Here is a 20004-nt window from a genome sequence, read left to right as displayed (position 1 = left end):
ACCAATAAAATGTAGAATAATTTGCAATCAATTACCATTTCCTCTTAACGAATTTTAAGATTGTTGCGTAAATTAGGAGATTTTGCTATAAAATATGGATCCACTACAATGCCAAAAAATCAGGGTACTAGTAAATGTTCTGCCAATATGTAAAAAATCTACTTTTTAAAAAATAATTGCGATTCCTAGTAATTATATCAGGGTTTGACCAAGAAAGATAACAAAGATGTAGGAATTACTATTACTATTACAATGCTCCGGAAAATGTTACCACTTAAGGACCGAGTAGGCCTAGAGAACGCTACCAGATGGGGCCAGATGTAAGGGACACTTAAATCAAACAAGTAATCAATTCCGAAGTCATAAATGGATTATCACATAGGGTGACACTGCACTGGCTTTCATTTTTATCCATATTCCAAACAATGTGAAAAGTCAGTATGGAGTGAACTATTTAATTTTTGTAAATCAGCATTCTAAAATGTTGGAATATGTTCAAAGTTCAATAAACAAAAACACTACCTATTTCAGGATTTCTTCTAACAAATTGGACAGAAAGCAACATACACCCCAATGGTTTTTTGCAGTGCTTCGAAGCATTTCATTCAGGGCAGAAAGAAGTAATGAAGGTTAATTGATGGAGATGAAAGAAAAATTACAATTAAAGAAAGGGTGGCTGGCTTTTACAACTGGAGTGAAAGTGGAGTGAAATCCTGGCAGCTCCAAGGACTCTCTGTAGCTGCAAGGCTGAGGGGCCTGGAGTGAAGACTGTGCCCTCAGGTCACAGCAGGATGAACCCCCTCGTACAGAGAACGAGCCGCAGCTGTAGCGCACGCAGGCGAGGAAGGGACTGTCTGCGATCAATAAGGTTTCTAGCCACAAACACAAGATACCATTAGTATTCACTCATGAATTTATTAATTCATTTGAAAAACCACTCAACCAAGTACCAGGCCTTCAAAGAGCTTCCAGTAGGAGAGATGAACGGCTAAATAAGCAAATCGAGTGCGTTCTGGTAAAGGCTAAAGAGAGATGAACACAAGTGCCCTGGGAGTCGAGAGGAGTACCAGACCCAGCCCCGGGACATCAGGCGGGCTTACTCCCCGAGGTGGGGCAGGGGCACAGCATGTGCGAAGGCCGAGAGCCAGGCACAGAGGCACTGAGGAGTGGGCATGGCATGGTTGGTACACCAGGGTGTCTACAGAGGGCTGAAGCTCCTGACGCAAAGAAGGCAAGGAGTGATGAGCTGGAGAGGGCGGGAGCCTGTACTCATCCTTTCCGACAAGAGAAGCTACGGACCCTCCAGTGTCTGCCAGGCAGAACGCTTGCCACTGGCTGGATCTTCACGGGCGTTACAGAAGAGCTAAGCACCCATTCCCAGGGAACTTGAGTGTCTGGCAGAATCAGAAAGAGTAAGCCTAATGACATGGTATATTATTTTGGACTGTTTTAAAGACATTTGCAGTTTGGTGTATTTGGGGAAATGGTTTAGTCCCTGAAGATGACAACAGAGTGAAAAACAGCAAGGGGAATTTTCCATGCGTGTTTCAGGGACTTTTCAACAGAAAGTATGTGTTGCTTCCTACCATGGAGACGAAATGTTCCTGACGTATAGGATATAGATTTTCAGTAATGAGAAAGACACATCACTGACACCATGCCAAAAGCAAGGAATAAAGAAAATACGAAACAATGATCACTTGCTTAATTGAATGAAAAATGAAAACAAAACATATCCACTAAAGGAAACAGCTTTCCAAGTTCTGATGAAAACTAGTTTTAGTCAAATGCAGAAGTTTTCCAGCTGTGTTACCTTTCACACGTCCAAACTGAACCGCTACTCCTCCCAAAACTTCACAGTACAAGTCAGAATCTGATCAGAAATACGTAAGAATTGGGGAAAGAACATAGAAGATTTGGTGGGTGATTAATTCTGATTTTCAAGAATAGTAAATACATTTTCAAAACCCAACTAAACCCCAGAGAAACCTCATTCGTGGAATCTTCTGAGCACTTTATTGATACAAACTTCTGTTGTGGCAGAAAGCACTTCTCCTCACAGCACAAGGGTTCAGAGCACAAACTCCACAGCAAGACTGCTGGGTTCCCTAAAGCCTCCTCCGCTAACTGTGTGATCTGGACAAAGGACCATTTTTAAAATCTTCATGCCTCAGTTTCCTCATCTATAAAATGGAGACAGTAAGAGTCTATAACACAGAGTTGCGAGACATAAAGTGATTCAATGAATGTAAAGTTCACAAAAGTTAATAAATGTAAAGCACTTAAAAGACACAAGCCTGTAGAAAGAAGTCATAGAACAGGGAAGATGTCAGGAAGGAAAGTAACACTTGCCAAGTTCCTTTGGTGAGGCAGACGCTCTACCCAGCGCTTGACACTTATTATCTCATTTAATTTCACAATAATCCTGTAACAAAGAGGCACTATTACCTAATGGAAGACAGTACTTATTTGGGGATTTCAAACTTCTGAGAAAACCCACAGATATTCAATTCTACAAAACCAGAGAATAACAAAGCCATTAGAATATGGAGTGCAAGCACTTGTGACATCAGGAACTGGTTAATAAGTACGTTGTACAAATGCGCACTGAACTTAGGCCCTGAACTTGCATAAAGAAGACAGACTGTTGGATACAAACTCCCAACAGAAGGTCTACTCATTTCAAAAATGCTCTAATAGATACAACGGCAATTTGAGATCATAAAGCTGTCTTAAATGTCACCATTTCTGTGATTTTGATCATTTCTTGCTCATGGAGAAACCTCGAATCCTAACATTTTCATCTGTATTTTAAGCTTCACCTGTGTATCAAATGTCAGATAATTTATCGGCAGATACCTGTTTAAACCCAGAAATCACAAACATTGTTGAAATCAAGCTAATTAAAGCACAGTTCTGCTGGGGAGATCTTGCCTGGAAGGATAACAAAGGGATTCCCAAGTGTATTCCATTTAGAGAGGCCAAAATTGGCAAGTTTTCACCAAGTGGGCAAGATATACAGAAATACAACTTCAAGACAACAAAAGGATGCAGAAATGAATCAGCTTACAATTCTTTTCAAATGCATGATGGATGCATACACACTAAAAAGGCAAAATTGCCCAATAAGGAGACAGACAGACATCAGATCTAAAAGCACTAAAAGGAGAGTCAGGAGCAAGGAGTCTAAATTTAAACTGCCAATTCTCAGGAGAAAGGAAGTACATTTGATTGTGCTGGTTCCTGAATTATTTTAACACCAATGATCATGATGACGATGGCATAATTTAAATTTCAAATTGACACAAGGGACTTCCCTGGTGGTCCCGTGGCTAAGACTCTGTGCTCCCAATGCAGGGGGCCCGGGTTCCATCCCTGGTCAGGGAACTAGATCCCACATGCCACAACTAAGAGTTCACATGCCGCAACAAAGATCCCACATGCCGCAACTAAAGATCCTGCACATGGCAACTAAGACCCAGTGCAGCCAAATAAATAAATAAATAAATAAATAAATAAATAGACAGACATGAATCTATGTCAAGCCTTTGTTCTCTTTTAAAAAAAGGCTTTTTACAGGCTTTAAATAAAAACATATAATTTGACTTACTTTTTGCTTCGGATTCCAACTGGTAGTAGGTTTAGTAAAACCCTGTATCTAGCATCTATATCTGTGTAAAGTGCAGCAATCTTGAACAGTTCTTTTGAAACTGGAAGTCTACTTGGGAGACAGGGTCCAAGATTCAAATATTTCCCTCTATTACTAAACAATGGGTGCTATAATCTGCTTGAGGTCATATAGGAAAGAAGAAAAATTAGACTTAAGAAAAAGTAGGTTATATATCAACATTTCCAAGTCTTGGTCTCAAGACCACGGCCACCCGGGCTTACATCCACAAGCCTTTGGCTTACTCCCCGCTCTGCCCGGAAAGCCTTGTCCCGGGTCTCGAGTGGCTGACTGAGCTCAGGTGTCCCCTCCTCTGAGAGGCCACTGTATCTGTCAACTAAAGCAACTTCTCTGGAACTCTCCAGCCCAATCCCTGCTTTCCTGCCTTTAGAACACTTAGCAGTATCTTAGCCTAGCCTGCTTATTTGTTCTTGTCCGACATTCCTAACGCACACACACCCCCACACACACTCAGTAAGTGACCATGACAACAATGACGTTCCTCTTTGCTGACCTCTGACCCTGTTGTGACCCCAGCACCCACATGAGTCTCTCACACGTAATGAGGACCTTAATAAGTACTGGCTATTAACCACATTCATCACTATTGAGTCCTCGGCTCAGAGCACTCAAAGATGAGACGTGAGCTATGATTCTCCAAACCAGGGAGAGGCTGACGAATGCGATCTGAGGGGCTCGTGGAAGGCTTCAAAAACCAGATGATGCTTGAGCTCATCTTGGAAACTGTGTCCCTTCCACCAGGGGACAAGGAGGCAGAGGTGGGGAAGGCATTCTAAATTCTTGATAGAAAACACTGGTAAACATTTCCCCCCGAACACCCTCACCATGTCATGCGTTAAGTGCCCAGGACAGGCCAGAAGCGGAGCTTTACATACAACCTCTTTAACTCCTGGAGAGCAGTGCTATCACACACAGGCTACGGAGCAGAAAGCCGAGGGTCGGAGAGTTTAAAATGCCCGGCCATCTGTAAAAGCTCGTCCCGTGATGGCGCCGCCTACCTTCCTCCTGTAATAGAACCCATCCTCAAATTACCCTGTGAATAAAGTAGGAACTGTCAATGCAGACATCCAGGGAGTTCAATAATTAGGTACTTACTTCATAAATATCTTTATGTTTATACTAACTGACATTTTCAAGTTCCTAATCTTTAATAAGAATAAGAGATTGTAACCCTCTCCTGTTTATTCCTCAGAACAACTTCAAAATTCAATCCCTTCTCTAGAATGCCCCACTAAGAAGATACAGAGAGAGGACAGCGAATCACTCCAAAAAAATCAGAAGTTAATACAATTTATACAACACAGCCCAGATAAGCTGGCCACATGTACCTCCCAGATACAAAAGCGTCCACCCCAGGACACTCGTGATGGGGGAGACTCAAGGTGGACGGAGGGGCATCTGAGGTAGTCTGACTGTGTTGGCAGGTAAAGGCTGTGGCACTGACAGGAGAACCGGCATCGCCACGTGAAGAGGATAGCCAAGGAAGGTAACCGCACAGGCATTAAGAGCAGGAAACACAGACCTGGGTGCGTGGTGCTCAGCGGTACCCAGAGTAACAGCATCCTGGGATGGGCCTCCAGGACCACAGCGCCCCGGGCGAGGCTGGAAGCTGCCGAGGTGACTGCCTCAGACGTCAAAGCCCAGGCACTTGTCTTCAAGGCAACTCAGCTGCTCTGCTCCAGCTTTAAACTCAGTGAAGCAACATTCTGATTACGATTTGGCTTCACGAGTAGGTTTTCTACAGGAAAATGTGTTGATTGCTGACATGAGTATTCCAGTCGGCTTGACAGTACTATATCTCCATTTAAAAGAAAACCATCCTAATTTACATAATTATCTTGCAAAATTTTGTGATTGTGACTTTGTCAGATTTATCTCTGGTTATTGATAAGATCATGTTTTGAGAACCGCAAGCCGGAGGGCCAATCCCAGGAACCCAGATTCGATCTCGCCCTTCAGGTCCTGTCTTGTCTCAGAAGCCCTGACAAGAACACTGCTTCCCCCTCCAAGCCCTCCCTTCTCCCCAAACACACTCCTTACTGCTTTCCAATCACCGCCCCAAACTCATACCCTCCATCAAACCAACCCAGACTGAACTCACGTCTCCTCTACAGTCACGTCACAATGGTGTCCACCTGTCCTAGCCTTCATCTTCACGTTAGCCAGAGCTGATGTTACAGTACATCTCCACATCACACATACCCTCTGTGATATATAATAAATCTCTGTAATACATCTGGTACTTAATGCAGTTCTATATCAGCCAGAGCCAATACAATGTGTGCTGCACATGTTATATAAGGGCATTAAATGTAGGATCATAGTAAGCACACTGGGTTTGTACATTAGACTGGAAAAACGGTAAAGCAGCTAATGAAATTTGAGATGGATAACTGTAGTCTTACTTAGGTTTTGGTGTAAAAAAATGAAATCAATACAGTTTGGGGAATATAGCTGGAAAGATTCTCTCTTATGAAGCTCCATAAAAACCAACAGAACAGAATGGTTGCCAAAAGCCTTAATACCACCTCAGAACAGACAATGGTTAGAAGCAGGGTCTTTGTTGTTAGCGCACACACGGCACCCTGAGTTTGGGTTCAGACCCCGCGTTAAGACCAGCAGTGACAACTGCCCAGAGGAATACTGCCAGGCTAGACTGAACCTCTCTCACTTCCCAGGCCCCTTCTGTACTGGCCCCGAGTGCAGCCCACACCCCCCCCGAATGAACCGTCCCTCAAGTCCACCAGATGCCCTCCACCTGTGCTCCCAGACATGCCTTAGCGTCTCCTCAGCCCCTCTGCGCCGCCCTCTGTTCCCCTCGCCTGCCCGTCTCCAAGCGACCCCGCTGACCCTCGGCAAGACCCTTCATCTGTTTCACGAGCCTCACACTCAGGCCCATCCGCACAACGCAGGGCACGGCTGTGCCTCCAGCCTGGCTGTAGCAACAGCACCTACACTTGGACGCTTGGCTGTAACACACAGTAACATCTTCAGGATCAACCTGAGCTGCAGTACTTGGGGCTCCATTCAGACTGGATGCATTACAGGGCTACCTGTCTTTGATAGCTGCCCCCCCAAATAATGCCCTTTTCTTCCTCTGCAGCAGTGCATGTACTGGACTAGCATGGTCACTCTGAAAGGATGACGGTGAACATCACGAAGTTCACAGTGGCTGAAATGGGCTGAAGGCGGGCCATTAACAGGACCAACGGTTGAAGACTACTGCTTCCCCTGAGCATTAGGGCGGTGTGCTACCGCGCTTTATAATAAATACGTATTTTGTCTTTGTCCCCATTCCTGGCACAGAGCTCCTAAAATCCTTGTAATTTCCCGAGTGATAAGAGTACTAGGAGCGTCTTTTGGTCCAAAAAGTGTTCTGGGTGGGCTCCTGGAGGGATCCTGGATGGGGCCTGGTCACCAGAAAGACCAAGCCATGGTCAGAAGCTTGGAATTTTCAGCCCTGTCCCCCACTTCTCCGGACGGATAGCATCAGGACGGAGTTAAATTATAGGATACCCAGCTGGAGTCACAGAGAACTGCTTGGTGTGGGAACGCCTCCACATCTGGTGTCAGAAGTACTGTGAGCACGGCAGTTGTGTGAGACTAAAGGAGAATCGCAGGAGAGACCGGGTTTCACAGCCAGGGAACATGCCTGGGAAAATAATTCTTAAGCCAAGTAATGTCTATTCGTAAGTACAGTTGCTTTATACACTCGTAGCCAAAATTATAAATATATAGATAAATATGTGTGTATTTATATTTATAAAAAGAGCATTGATACCTAATCTGGTTAAAACTTCATCTCTAATAGCAATGAAAGTTTCAAATGATAAAATTAGGCTACCCAAGATCCAAAACAATTTTAGGACTAGTTTCAGTCATTAAAATATTACTAATTATTGCATGGTTATAATGTCAGTCCTTCTTAAAGTACTGATTCCCTACTAAACGACAATGAAAACGTTCATAATATTTTTCCTTTGTCCAATATTTTTTATTTTATATCCTAAGCGCAAGGAGGCAAGCTTAATGAAAATATATGTATTGATATAATCATATAGCTATTAATGATAGTTTAAGGATACATAGTAACAACCACATATAAAGAGATAACAGGAATACAAGTGTCTATTTTGAAAATAATTATTCTGGAATAATATTTTGTCTTTTTCTCCCAAATAACTGTTTTTGGGTGAGTTGGATTTTGAAATAACATTAAGCAAGCTAACTGATTAAACAAATGTTTTTCTAGTTTGCATTAAACGCTAAGGTTGGCCCCATTTCCTTTTTCAAAAAAGCATTAAGTTGTTTCTGAATCTCGAACATCTTAATGTCAGAAAAGTAAAGAAAAATTAAATCAAGTAAGGCACTTACCTTCACTATAATTACTAGTAAAAATATGTTAAATATATATTTATGTGTGTCTGTACATGTGTACACACACATACACACACACACACACACACACACACGCCCTCCTTTCTCTTTCTTTGAGCTTATCTTTTGTTTTTGTCCCTCCAGTTAAGGCCTCAACATTTCCCCAGGAAAAAAGAAGCATAACAATGGTGCCCTTAGATGCACCAGATTTCTCCTGGTGTCCTGGTATGTGTCAAAAATAAACTTTCAGCCTACATAATGACACAAAAATAAGGCATTGCATCTGGGTTGTGAAAGGTACTAGTATACTCTGCTGTCACATTCTTAGGAGAGTGAAAACAAATCCTCTATATTTCTATATACAACTATATTTAAATCTTTTCAATTAAGTACGATTCAAGAACCCTAACGAGAGTTTAAAAGCTCCCTCTTAAATAAAGCGTAATGTGAGGGACTGCTGGGCAGAATGACGGGAAGGTGGGAAAGCTGTGTGTAGTCGGGAAGACAACTCCATCAGCAGCTGAATGTAACAGCAGGGAAAGAAACACTCCGCAAGTTTAAACAATCCACGTTACGGAGTCAAGAGGGCATCTGCACGGAGACGAAGCAGCAGCACTGGCCTATGAACAATGAGGCCAAACTAAAGCAGAAGCAACAGACACCAAACCCTGCAAATCCAGCCTGGCCTACCCAGCCCCTGGCACTTACGGTCTCTGGGCACCGTCAGAGGCGGCCCGGAAGGTCGAGGGAACGGGGGCTCAGAGGCAGACAGGGGTCACGGCCCAACTCGGGCAGAAAGTGACTCCGTGCTGAGCCTCCACGACCCTGCCCCATGGTCACCACCTGAGCCAAGACCATCATCTCTCCACACACAAGCCAGACTGATTTTTTCAATAAATAAATAAACATAGGCTCTTCTCTTGCTCGTGCCCCTTCAAAGGCCCCCGTCAGAGTCGGAAGCAGCTCTCCACCGCCCACCTGCACGGCCCCGCGGACCAGGACCTGCCTTCCCGCCCCTCCCCAGGCCAGCTGCCCACCTCCGACGGCCCAGACGCTGCTCTGAGCCCCGTTCTCACGGCTCCGGCCTTCACTTCATTCAGATCCCTGCTCAGTCACTTCCTTACAGCAACCGGGCGGTGGGGATGGATGGGTCATTATCCGCATCGCACTGATGGTTCAAGGGTTTATGTCAACTTAACATGAACTTAAAACATAACTGCCCGTTTTCAATATGTGCAGTTATGTCAATCGTACTGCAACAAAACTGTTTTGTGAAAAGTCGTTTTCTTAGATTTTCCCCAAACTTGGTACACAGAACAGTTCCCGGCTGGCCCATCTCCCGACCTCTCTGATCCAGTCCTCTGTTTCGTTTCTCTTCCTGACTCTACCCGGCATGGCATTACAGTATATATTCATCATTTATGTGCTTAGACTCTGTCGCCAGGGTCTAGAGCGGTGGCCGCTCCCCAGAAAGCACTGATGAACATTTGGGACATAAATGGCTGTGTGACTTTGGGCCAGGTCCTCGCCTCCCTGGGCCCTTCCCTCGCAGTAAACCATGACAGGAGAAGAGACACTCTACGGAGAGGGCACAGACCAGACAGGCCTGGCACACCCTGAGTGGGAGACGCATCTCAGGTACCTAGGGGGTCACAGAGAATATCACAGATGTGACAACATCCACTAAGTCACAGGGTCCTTTTATTTATAATGAGTCAGTCACCGCTCTAAAATGATCAAGTATTTTCTCCCCAGCCTCCCAGGCTGTTAATCACTTAGGTGTTGATTTCTCATGGATAATCAGGGGTATTTCTCTTGAATAACAGAATCTGGGAAAACTCCTTACGATGCCCTTGTAGTTACTCCAGCATACGTCCTAGGGCTGTACAAGGGATAGTTATTGGAGTGCATTTTTAAATTTCTAACTTAATATGTCTTCATGTGCTCTATTTACTTTCCTAGAATTGCTGTTTGTCCCTGCTGGATCCCATTTTGTATAATTGCCCTATTCTCCCATTATCCTTGGTACTTCGATTAAAAATTCAAAAACTGATACTCTTAGCAATTATTTGCATTCAGAAAGGGAGCTTATTTCTGAAAATTAAAACTGTAAAGAAAACATACCAAGAGAACGAATCAAAGTTAATGATGAGAATAAAACACACATAAACTAAATTCAGTTAATATTGCAGGTGAAATAAATCTGCAAATATGAAGCTCAATAATGGGAAAAAAAAACATGTTTCAAGGTTTTTCTGGTAGTTAAGTAATTACGGGAAAAACTATGATGATAATAAAAGAAGAAATATCAAAACATTGATACGAAGGCATACAATCAATGAGAAGATAAAGTGATCAAAGGCAGAACTGTCAACAGTTAACTTATTGGAAACTCACGCTGCATAAGACCTATGAAGTGTTCTGGAGTTTGCCAATTTTCTACTAGATCCCTGTGCAAAACTGTGTGGGCAATTCAATAGGGTGTCGATGTTGACTAAAGCCTAATGAGTAAAGAAACCAAGAACAGAGAGGAAAGAAAGCAAAGGACCTTGGCCCCCGACCAGGGAACGCCCTTGTTCCTCCCACCCTTCACTGCTCCTGCCTTGTGGGGATTCCCATTGTTTACAAGTAACAGAAGCAGTGAATGTTTTCTGCTTAAGTCCGTTTAAAACGTCCACATCATACAGAAAAAAGTAAGGCTGGGTAAGTCTGAAAGTTTGGAGACGTTTGAAAATACAGTTGCTATGGTCTTAACAGAGAGGTAATTCAGGCTCTTGTACTGCACTGCTGTACATGAGGGAATTAAGATTGTTATTACCCATTATAGTATCTTATATGTGCCCGTTCCAGAATCAGAAAAAGAAGAAAAACAAGGTGCATGTGAAAATATTAAAATCTGAAAGGCAGTGGCAAATTTTCAGTACAATCAATTCAGTTCCAATGAAGGCAGTAGCAAAAGGTCAAAACAAAATCATTAAAGAAGTTTCTGAAGCTTCTAGAAGCCTCATTAGAAACCATATCCTGTTAAAAGTATGAAAACCCTGGAGAGTCAGGTGAGGGAGCAATGAAGTATGTGTGTTCAGAGTATTCCCATTAGCAAGAAAATGGGAGACCTCCCTGGGTGTAGAGAGAACTTAATTCCAAAGCTACTTCCCGAACAGCAAGAGAGGCACGAGATGCCTTACAGAATTTCTCACGAAAAACAGTGGCAATGTTATCAGAATGATTTCGATGAAGACTTCAGCGAACATAATTTGTAGGTATCTGTAATGCTAGAACAACTTTATAAAGGGATGCAGAAAACTTTCTGTCCGTGGTCAAGAGGAATCCAGAATAAAACAACACTTTCTTCTACCTAGGACTTACCTCTGGCCCAGGTTTTCATACCTTGATAAGTGGGACTTTAGAATGAGGTCTATTCTATTTTGAGTAGCAGAAATAATGAACATAATGTCCACTATTTACTGAGGGCCTACTAAGTGCCTGAGACTAAACTGTTTGTTCCCATCTTGTTAACTGCCTAATTGCTTGATATTTTAAAGCATGTAAATATTAAGGTTGGTAGGCAGGAATCAAGGAAGTCACAGGAAATGTTTTCTGGCAGTCATATACAGATGCCTTTAGACAGCAGTGGGCAGGTTTAGAAGACAGGAGCTGTGCAGTCACAAGATGATAATCCCTTACTGCTTTTAGGTCTGACCAGACTCTGAAGAGAGCTCCCTGGCACCCGCCCCGGGCTGCCCACTGCTGCGTGGGTTGCATCCAGGTGACGTCCGGAGAATGCCTTGTGGTCCATCAGTGCTCCTACCATCCACTTCTCACTGGCCTCTAAAACCGTTCTGCTCCTGGGAAGCCAGTTTTAGCTGGGAGAGTCATTTGGAGCCACCAGCCTGACCATAACTAGTGGGTGGTCAAAAAAATTGATCAGTTTTTTGTTGATTTTTATTCTCTGAATTGACTTGGGGAGCGGAGCGGTCACATCAAACAGATCTAGCACCCCTCCCCCATCGGGGTTGTGCTCTTGCTGTGTGTGCCCGTGTGTCAACCTCCTATTTCAGAGAGATGCCATCCAGGCTATGGGATTTCAGCAGAGTCATACTGTCTTATCAGCGGTAGGGAATATCACTGTTTATTCAGAGATTTCACAGTCCTTTGTAAAAAAGGACATTTGAGGAGTCAGATTTTGTTCCTGTCTATATCTAGTCTTCTTAACCTGGAAATCCATAAACCCTCCCTATGGCCTCAGATCCCTGAAAACTGTATGCAAACTTTCAGGAAAGTACCAGTATTCTGGGGTTTTGCTTTCCTTGCCATCTAACAAATTTGAATTATGAAAGAGATTGCCAGGAGATTAGGATTGTAATCTAGTATTATTTTTAGTTTCACAGAACTATAGCATATCACCCTGGGAAGATCCAGCAAGTTCATCGACTAAAATTTCGTTCTTTATTTTACATTTAACGGTGTGAAAGCAGAGAGGGGTTAAGAGGCTCCACAGATAGCGACACGACCAGCAGGACCAGATTCCACGTCCACTAGCTTCCAGCTTAATGCGCTTTGCATTTTCGTCAACATGCCCTCGCTCTTCACAAGGTGCTAGTGGTTCGTTGTGAGCATTTGATTTCTAATGTGTGTTTGCCTGAGAGAAATGTATCTGCTGAAAATATCACAAGCGGCTTCTTATGTACTATTTCAAGTTTTTATGCACATAATCCTATTTCTAGTTTTCTTCTACTCTGTTCCATCTGTTCTATAAACCAACACAATGGCTAACTGCAGACTTGTTTGATCCTTCTAGAGTTGTTTTCCAACCTTTTGACTGCCCTTTCTTTTCACATGCTGGCATGCTTTCTAATTTGCATGCTGAAATGAAACTGTTATAGAAAACACCTTAAGAGTTAAAAGTTATAGCATTTTTTCTTTATTTCTGACTTTAATTTTTGGAATACTTTGATTTGAAATGTTATTTTAAGGCTAACTGTTGTTTTCTCTGATTTCTAATTAAAGGTATCTGCATTTCTACCAGGTCTTCTCACACAAGTCTAAGATGCACAGAGACTTAAAGGTATTGATAGGTTCATTTTAGCCCCCGCCCTCGACATATTCTCTTTAACATTTTGTCTTCCCTCTCTCCTAAAACGTGAACTTGATCTTTCCCCAGGATTGATAATATATGGATGTGATGAGAGTGAGTTGTTTTTAAGGAATATAATTGTCAAAAATACAAATAAGATATTTCAGAATGACACGTTAAAGGGATAAATTAATTTTACATTGTTGGGAATTCATGGTGTACTATATGGGAATTCAGAACTAGCCTAATAATTCTGATAAAATTCAAACTTCAAAAGTGATGTCTATGGATACAAAGCTTTGTGGAAGAAGAGAGAGAACAGGGGAAAAGTCAGCTAAAAACTAGCAATCTGGAATATGCTGCTTTGTAAATAAAAGGAGCAGTCTGAGTAATGAAGACTAAGTGTGGGTTAACGTCGGTGGATACCTTGTATTAACAAGCAGCAGGTTATAACAAAGGGCAGGAAGGTAGGCGACGCCCATGGCACGGGAAGTGAAAAAAGCACCACTGAGCAAAAGCTCCCATAAAGAAAATCAGTGGACAAAGGACGATGAAAAGCATTTGCTCCCTTAAACAGTTAAAGCAGCATAAGCAGAAAGGAGAAGCAGGCAGGAGAGAATACACCTTCCTAAGACAAAAAAGATCTCCTTTAAAAAGGTGATGGGGAATTCCTACTTCTGACGGGGCTCAAGGTCCGCTGCCCACGAAGAGAAGAGCCCTGGGTTCTCTTACTAGCTGCGCACGTCACTGTTTTGGCTCAGAAGTCTTTCTCTCTTTCCAAATCAGTTTTGTGGGTGTGAATTTACAGCATTTTTCTGTGTTCTTGTGTAAAAGGGACAATAAAAAAGGAGAGGGGGCTGAAGGATCATAAGAGGAAAAAGGAAATGAAGGAGGAAAGTAGGAACAAAAGGCACAGGGGAGAGAACCACTGGTCTGGAAAGGGGCTCGGAGCGGTGAGTCTCAGTGGATGAAAATGCTTGGCTACACACACGGGTCCGCACGGGGCTTCCTCTCAGCGGCGAGCTGGGCACTGACGCCGGGCCCGGCACCGCTGCCCTGGCCGCGCGCAGGATGCGTCCTTCTCCGAGAGGAGGCGGCTGTGGCAGGGCGCCGCGTGTGCGCCGCGTGTGCGCCTGCGTGTGCGCCGCGTGTGCATTTTGCTGCTGCAGCCTGTCCTAAGCCTCCATTTCTTTCACATGTCAAAAGTCTCTGAGGGGGGGCTTCCCTGGTGGCGCAGTGGTTGAGAGTCTGCCTGCCAATGCAGGGGACGCGGGTTCGAGCCCTGGTCTGGGAGGATCCCATATGCCGCGGAGCGACTGGGCCCGTGGGCCGCAACTGCTGAGCCTGAGCGTCTGGAGCCTCTGCTCCTCAACAAGAGAGGCCCGCGCACCGCGATGAAGAGTGGTCCCCACTCGCCGCAACTGGAGAAAGCCCTCACACAGAAACGAAGACCCAACACAGCCAAAAATTTTAAAAAATAATAAATAAATAATAAATAAAAAATTAAAAAAAAAAAAAGCCTCTGAGATTTATTTTTTATTTTAAACGATGCCATTTCACATCACACCCCACTGAAGTACTTTATGCACTTTGCCAAGTCCAGCACTACCAAAAATGATCCTCTGAAATTCCCAAACGAGCTGCAATTAAGAAACAGCTCAGCTGAGGCTGGCGTGGAAAACATCATGAACCTGGGCCTTCTTCCTTAACAATATTTTTAATTCTCCCAGGTCACATGAAACGAGTGATAACTTCAGCTAAAATTAGGCAATACCATTCACTAGGAAAAAGGAAAAGCAAACTATATGGAAGAGTCTTGTTGGAAAGGCATTTTCCCCTCCTCCAGGATTACACAAATGAAGGAGAAAAACATAAGGTGATTTCTTGGAATGGCTTCAGCACAGTCCAGTTTGGGACAAAGGGTGGGACAGGAGAAAATCATCTGTCAGGTGACCAGCAATGACCAAGTCAAACTGACCAGGTAAACCACTAAGACGCCCTTCGAGTACTAAAACAAAAACATGTTTTCAATGGAAAGAAAAAATCTTATTTGAGAACTGTAACAGTATTAACCAGAAAGCCTATCATGGCATACGATTAAACTCACCTGGAGAGAATTAATTAAAGTGTACTTTAAAAAGTCTGTCAAAGACAGCAACATAGATTAGTTGTTCAAAGATAAAGCTTAAAAACTGTCAGATTATTTTAGTCGTTTTTCCCAGAATAGTTTGTTGTTACTGTTATTTTTACTTTTAAAAAAATAATCCATTTTTCATCTACCACAATAAACAGTTTCTTGTATTTAATTTTTAATGCATCTCTAATGCAAACCAAATCACTAAAATCATTCTGTTTTTAGTTTCGATCCAAAAAAGCAAAAGAAAATGAGCCTATGAATTGTTATAAAATATGCATTAATGTCTTCCAAATATAACTGTTAGAATATATGTTTAATTTAGAAATAAAATATACACAATTAGCAAATAAAACAATTTTAAATGGGGTTAAAATATTTCCTCTCTGATAGCTCACATTTTGTGACAATTCACAAAATAAAGTACATCTTTTAAAAAGGGTGAGTTTGATTACTAAAAATCAATAGATCATGCTTACAAAAACAGTGATTCAAGGGATTTATTTTTTCCTGGGGTGGAGCAGAGACTAAATGCCACCGTTATTAGAATTGCACAATCTCTCTGATTCTAACAGTGAACCTGGCTTTGTGAAATTTGAAAATTCCATATTTAGTCACACTGTTATTCACAAACCTTAAAATGATTCTCTAATTTGGAATAAAAGATTTGAAATGTTTTTTTTGCTTTCCATTTTAGTTTGTTACATATAAGATTTCTTGCCCATGTGTTTCATTACTTTTCTGTTGTGTACTCCTCAATAACACAGCTTAAACATATGATAAATGAATTAATAATCTCATAAACCATCTTCACACAGCCAATACCTTAGGTAATGAGTAACCCGGAGGTGAGGGTGTCGTGGACACCAGCGGATGGCCATTGGCAGCGTGTTTAAGTTCAGACGTGGAGACGGGTGTTGGAGGGGCCTGCCCCTTAGCTGTCAGCCGCAGGTTTGCGGCGAGCAGCAAAAAGCCAGCGAGGCATTCTGAGGTCGGGAGACTACAAAACCCAGGCTGTGCCGATGAAAAGCAACAGTGGAACAGAGCAGTGTTCTATAGGAAAGGCTGCTTTAATTACTACATTACTAGTATGAGGCCTTGTCTGCTTAAAAGAGGGGAGAAAGAAGTAGAAGATTAGATTAATGACAGAATCATTAAAAAATCAAGAAATTTAAAAAAAATAAAAAAATAAAAAAAAAATCAAGAAATTAAAACTATATAAAGAATCAAATTCATTTGACACTGGTATATTTATGAAGAAAATTTTAACAGTTTTATAAATACTAATAAAATGAAGGGGAAATGAAGTCTTTACAAAAATATTTCATACTGTCAACAGCTTTTAGAACATGATTCAGGAATTTTCTCTAAATCTTTTTTTTTTTTTTTTTTCGGTTTTAGAATTTAAGTTGCCATATATTGAAATGATATTCAAGCTATAAGAGTGGTTTTCTAGGCAATGTACGCTTCCCTTTCAAGGAACTAAACTCTTTCTTTTCTCTAAATAAGCACAATAAAATGGGGCAAGCTAGCACAAAACTGGTGGGAGAGCTAAAAACATATTTGCAGGACACTCTGCAATCTACTCAGTTGGTCAAAGTAGATTTATTTTTTTAGCATTAGAATGTCCATTAAATCTTTTGTAGAAATAAATCCCAGCTCCCACTTAAAAGAATCTCAAATATAGGTGGGGAGTTTCAGGTTTGAGTCACACTTAGCCTAGGGTCTGGAAGGCGAGGAAACGCCCTTCAGTGTGCTCTGGGTTCTCAAAGTAATTCATAAATTGTCTTCTTCCACCTGTTATACACAGGAAGCTGTAAACAGTCAACTAAGTAATGCAAGTCGTAAGTAGATGCAAGTAAGCAAATGACTAGAAAGAGGTCGGCATTGCTGCCTGCCAGAGGTTAACCAAGAGCTCTATTTCCCTCAGAGAAACACAGATGGAGACAAACGAAAAAACTGTGAGCTCTCCTCATTTCTACCCACAAGCTGCGACTGTTCCTTGGCTACGTTTGAACACTGGTGTGGCACTCAAACTGTTTATTTGAAACTCCTTTAAAACTAAACATAGGCTTTCCCCCCTTCACTGCTAATTACATACTTTTTTGTTAAAGAAGCAAGCCCTTTATCGCTCATAATTTCAGCTATCACTTTCTCAGGCATCTTCTCGGATCAATAGCATATAGTTAAGTGGAAGAAAAGGCTAAATGTGCTTGCTATTTGCAAAGCAAGGATTAATTTTTAGTTTTTAAGTGCTCTTCGTTTCATGTTAAAATATTAAATTCAAGTCACAGGTTCAAAGTAGTTACACATTCAAGCTTTTTGTTAAATATCTGTCATTTTTAAAATCTTGAATACTGGCATAGGGTATAATAAAATCTGTGTGCATTCTGCAATTTAACAGATTCCAGTGCTGGTGGCCATACGTCTTTGATGGCAAAACTACATGCGTTGTAGCACCATAAAATCAATAAATATTAACCTTTTCTGGCACTTTGTGCACGGATGCTTCATCAACGGCTGTCAGGTAAGAGAACAGTCAGTGATGAACTGTATTTCTCAGCTAAGAAATCCATAACAAATTTAGAAATCAACGTAGATTAACACACTTTTTAAATAAAAAAAAAATCATCTACAGATGTTATTTCCCATGAAAAGAATACAAAAGCTGGCAAGCTCACATTTCGAATAGATGCCTTCGGTGGGACATAAATATCAAGCAGCACTGTACCCCAAAGAACTAAATATTATACACGTCTCTCAGGCCCCACTTCTATAATTATATGGATTATATATAATCCGCTTTCGAACTTTAGGTAACATGCTAAGTGGGAAAATTTTTATTCCATTACAACATCCTATTTCATGTCTGTTAGCAATCCATGTTTCCAGATGAGTTACAGATAATACCGAGCACAATCTTATAAAGGTTTAAAAGAAAGGGGAAAACTATTTGGTAGAACCAGTGCCACTTTACTTGGTGAAATGCTCCCTGAAGTCACTGCAGTAGCGACTCTTTCCCTCTAACGCCAGGCCACCCGCAGGGCCCACTCCGTAAGATCCTGGTCCTTGATGACACAGGCTAGGAACTCCCAACTCACACACCAAGCACGTCATTCCAGTCACTTTATGGTGCACATTCAGGTTCTCCCAAGACAAACTTTTAGCTTTGTAGTCGTGGGTCAGTGTCACTGAACAGTTTGTTGTATTGATCAACTTAGGTGAATTCAAGTCTCTTAATATGTTGAATTTGGTAATTTAAGCAGCAAAGTGTAACTTCTTTTTGCAATCTTGCTCATTAGTATATCCACGTCTCTCCCTTTATGGAGGACAAACAACCTGTGTTTTCATGGTCTAGTTCCCTTCAAAAGTACTATGAAATTTCAACAGGGCAGCAATTCAGACAAATAACTCAATCTGCGGATGGAAAATGAATGCTCTATACATAAAGTAACAGCTGTGAGGAAGAGAACCCCAATGTACTGAAAGCTCCATTACCATAAGACCTAAAAGTCAGCTGTGGAGAGCAACGAGTTTACACTTGTCATTCTATCAGCGACATCTATATTTTTAATCTCTAGATAACTCAGCATAAGAAAAATCAAAATTCTTAGGAAAATATCAGTTTACTAGAGTTATATGTCTTTGGGTTGTAAATTTTAAAAATGACCCTTTTGGTGGAAATAACTAATGTAACTTCATTTTTGCAATAGATGCCACTGTTAGAACTTATGATTTTCAAAGTGACTGCTTTGGGGGTAGAATGCGGAACACCTCTAAAATAAATTAATAATAGATCTTACAATAGGATCTAATATCCAGTCACTCGTCAAAAAGAGGCTGGCTCTCAGAAGATGCTGAAGAAGAAAAAATAGCAGAATAACCCCAAACACATCAATAAGTCTTTGGTATTGTCCTTGGGACTTGCTGGGGAAAGTCTAAGACTTTGCCCTCACCGTCAGGGCAAACGTGGCGCCCGAGTCATCGGGGCCCAGCCGTGACCGGCCAAGACATGCTTCAGGCTCTAATGTCAAGTGCCTTAAAAAAGGCGTGTTCTGAAATGACCAACTCTCCTCCCTCCCCTCCTTCCTTTAACACTACTTCAGGTTAGAAAGGCTAGGAAGATTTTTACAAACCAGCCAAAGAAAGCCTTATCTTTCTGTTTGAAAGTCGGGTTTGATTAGCGTCCTGACCCTGCTTCCTGTTTAGCCTCGGACCCCTCATCCATGACGGGGGACGTGCATTTCCTGGCCTTCCCCCACATGTATCACCAAAACTTTAGCTAAGACAAAAATCAAACAGAAAAGTATAAAGTCTTTCTAGATCATCCAAGATTAAGAAGAGCTCCCAAAGGCAAGTGTGATGGTCTGAATTTTTCTCTGGAAACAAACATCCATGAGGCTTCAGTACCCTTTCACAGCTTGAAAAAGCCCACTTTCATTTTGCAGGGAAAATATGTGGGAAATGATTCAGGTGGACATTAAACCACCATCTCCATTTCCTCTGTAGTTTCTACTAATAATAGCTTATAACCTCCGTGCTCATCAGCCCCATGAAGGATCCACATCCAGAAATGGAGATAATTTGTTTTGGGCTGGCAGATTTTATTCTAACACTATCCTGCCATCTTGCACTAGTCACTGGAAATGTGAAGAAATCTGTGTATGAGGAGGGAAGTTATTCGAGCCCTAGAAGAGCTTTGTCAACTTTCTCTATGAAGAAACAAAATAA

The 20004-nt window shown here is 41.9% G+C and overlaps 1 protein-coding gene across 2 annotated transcripts in view; it reads right to left on the bottom strand.

The window, feature by feature from the left end:
* Nucleotides 1-20004, bottom strand: part of ZNF407 (zinc finger protein 407) — a 417005-nt gene that overhangs the window by 95444 nt on the left and 301557 nt on the right. The window lies entirely within an intron of this gene.

The sequence above is a fragment of the Balaenoptera ricei genome, chromosome 14 (genome assembly GCF_028023285.1).
Source record: "Balaenoptera ricei isolate mBalRic1 chromosome 14, mBalRic1.hap2, whole genome shotgun sequence".
NCBI lineage: Eukaryota > Metazoa > Chordata > Mammalia > Artiodactyla > Balaenopteridae > Balaenoptera > Balaenoptera ricei.
Note: the sequence above shows the minus strand (reverse complement) of the source record. Positions and strands in the feature narration are given on the sequence as shown.